Below are 3,565 nucleotides of genomic sequence, written 5' to 3'. Positions count from 1 at the left end.
TCATCGCCCGTCATCAAACAAAACATAAGGGGTAACACTGTTGTTTTTTAATCGGAAAAAAACATAATGCTAATAATACTGTCGTCTTTTATCGGTCGTCATGAAAAAAACATAAGGGGTAACACTGTCGTTTTTAATTGGTCGTCATGAAAAAAAGCAAAAGGGGTAACTCTGTTGTTTTTTATTGGTCGTCATAAAAAAAACATAAGGGGTAACACTGTCGTTTTTTATTGGTCGTCATGAAAAAAACATAAGGGGTAACACTGTCGTTTTTTATTGGTCGTCATGAAAAAAACATAAGAGGTAACACTTGTTTTTTATCGGTCGTCATGAAAAAAACATAAGGGGTAACACTGTTGTTTTTTATTGGTAGTCATGAAAAAAAACATAAGGGGTAGCACTGTCGTTTTTAATTGGTCGTCATGAAAAAAAACATAAGGGGTAACACTCGTTTTTTATTGGTCGTCATGAAAAAAAACATAAGGGGTAACACTGTCGTTTTTTATTGGTCGTCATGAAAAAAAACATAAGGGGTAACACGGTCGTTTTTAATTGGTCGTCATGAAAAAAAACATAAGGGGTAACACTGTCGTTTTTTATTGGTCGTCATGAAAAAAAACATAAGGGGTAACACTGTCGTTTTTTATTGGTCGTCATGAAAAAAACATAAGGGGTAACACTGTCGTTTTTTATTGGTCGTCATGAAAAAAACATAAGGGGTAACACTGTCGTTTTTTTATTGGTCGTCATGGAAAAAAACATAAAGGGTAACACTGTTGTTTTTTATTGGTCGTCATGAAAAAAACATAAGGGGTAACACTGTTGTTTTTTATTGGTCGTCATGAAAAAAAACATAAGGGGTAACACTGTTGTTTTTTATCGGTCGTCATGAAAAAAAACATAAAGGGTAACACTGTCGTTTTTAATTGGTCGTCATGAAAAAAAACATAAGGGGTAACACTGTCGTTTTTTATTGGTCGTCATGAAAAAAAACATAAGGGGTAACACTGTTGTTTTTTATTGGTCGTCATGAAAAAAACATAAGGGGTAACACTGTTGTTTTTTATTGGTCGTCATGAATAAAAACGTAAGGGGTAACACTGTCATTTTTTATTGGTCGTCATGAAAAAAACATAAGGGGTAACACTGTCGTTTTTTATTGGTCGTCATGAAAAAAACATAAGGGGTAAAGGTGCGGACACACCAAAAGCGTATCCCGCGTACCATGTACGCGCGTAACGCAGCTAAAATGTTGCTTGACCATTTTGTGTCAAAAATGGTCCTACATACGCAGATTAAACTTTTAAAAAGTTTCATCAAAAAAGGGAAACTTTTAAAACGCATAAGGAGTTTTGAAAACTTTCTAAAGGAAACTTTTTGAAAGTTTCCCTTTTTTGATGAAACTTTTTAAAAGTTTCATCACAAAAGGAAACACCATTTTTTAAGAAAAAAACATTTTTTCCAAAAAAAAAATACACCTTTTATAAAAAATCACAAAAAAAACAACCTTTAAAAAAAAAAAAAAAACACAAAAAAAAAAACATTTAAAAAAACACCAAAAAAACACACCAAAAAAAAAAAATATATAACTTTTAAAAAGTTTCATCAAAAAAGGGAAACTTTTTCAAAGTTTCGTCAAAGGGAAAGTAAAAAAAGTTTCAAAAAGTGATACTTTTTGAAAGTTTCCCTTTGAAAAAAAAGGGGGCTTATAATGGGTAGTAAAGTAAAATAGTAGTCCTTTCCACAAGTAGCAAGACCCCTTTAGTCCTTACCACAGGTAGCAAGACCCCATTAGTCCTTAGACGATGATGGCCGGGACTTGAACCCATGTCTCCAGATCTAGGTTGAGATTAGGTGTGCAACGACTACCTCCGGTACACCACCGAGACACACAGAATAACAAGTTCGGAAGATATACTTATGGTTGGCGCTATATAGGAATCAATGTCATGTGAATATAACTTGTCAAATATGACTTTGACCACGGTATGGCTAGCCTGTCTGTGGTCAAGTGGAGTGTCTTTACGTTACTAAGGGGAGACGTTCGTAAGCACTGCAGACCTGGGTTCAAGTCCCACCAACAACACTCAGATCAAACATACTGGCTATTTTGAACCGATGTCTCGTGAATTGTAAAGTCAATTATAACCTCTCACCAATTCCTTGCTGGTGTCTCTGTGGCGCAGGTGATAGAGCTGTTACCTATCTGTTCTGGAGACATGTGTTCGATTCCTGCCACGTCAGGTTTTGTGGGAATGATTGTATGGTGAACGGATGATTGCGAATAACTGTCTGTGTGAATTGATTGATGTGAATGACTTAATTCTCATTAATCAATTTGCCTAGACGGTAATTCAGAATGAATGGGTGAGTGGGAATGGCTGTCTGGGGGACTGGATGGCTGTGAATGAGTGCACTCATTCACAGCCATCCAGTCCTCCAGACAGTCATTCGAAATGAATGTGTTAGAGTATGGATCCCTTCACTAGACAGATGTTCCCACCAACTACCGTGGAAGAAATAGAACACATGTCCCCAGAACAGATAGGAACCAGCTCACCTGCCGAGGCACCTCTTGTTGGTCAAAGGTTCTAAAATGCAAAAATTGTTAAATATCATCTCCCTACTTGCCTCCCAGAGGTTTCGAGCAGAGGGTGGTTGCTGGGACTTGAACCCATGTCTCCAGTTCTGAAATGGGTTTTCATTTTCAGACAGTCTATACCGACTATATCCGTTGCGCCACCGAGACACACAGAGTGGACTTCTCTGAAGTTAAACTTATAGTTGACGTTAGAATAGAGATAGAAGATGATAATCTCACAAACAAGACAGCAACTCAGATTCACACATTGCCAACCTTTACACGATATCCTTAACCCACTGGCCTCAAACAGCAGACCTTGAACACATGATATTAATGCACGAGGCTCAAACTAGCTTTTGAGGAAGGTTCATTGCCCGTGCATTGGTGACAGTGTTGGGGGCCATATCCATTGTGCCAGAGCTGTACACTTTGACATTTTCGGAAGTTAAACTTGTCGTTGAAGTTAGTACAGATTTGTCTGAAAAGCCAGAGGTTTGTACCACAAAGGAGACACTCACCCAATGATGACTTCAACTCGATGTTACCCAAGCACTCACTCTAGAGAGGGGGCGTGGCCTGCACCTGAAGGGGTCTGATCTTATCATATGGCTGTTGGTCTGGGGAGAGGAACCGGCTCGTTATAATGAGTGCATGGTCAGCCTGGGAATGTGTGGAGCACTTCACTGAGCTGTACCATAGCTGGGGAAGTTTAGAAACTGTTGACCTCAGCACCTTGATATGTGGACTACTGGAACCGTTTGGATCACCACTAATACGATATAAACAACATGTCATAATATAAATGATTCACCTGAATCCTAAAACCGAAATCCTAAATACCTTTTTGCATTCTTTGAAGATCAAAAGTTTTGCCTACCTTGCTCATAAACATTCAAACGAATCCAGTGATTCAGCTGAACTCAACCAACGGTAACAGAGAAAGCCATATCAACTAACGTGTTGTAATATTGATGGAGCAAA

The sequence above is a fragment of the Gadus morhua genome, chromosome 17, assembly GCF_902167405.1.
Source record: "Gadus morhua chromosome 17, gadMor3.0, whole genome shotgun sequence".
NCBI classification, from domain to species: Eukaryota; Metazoa; Chordata; class Actinopteri; order Gadiformes; family Gadidae; genus Gadus; species Gadus morhua.
This window is presented reverse-complemented; position numbering follows the sequence as displayed.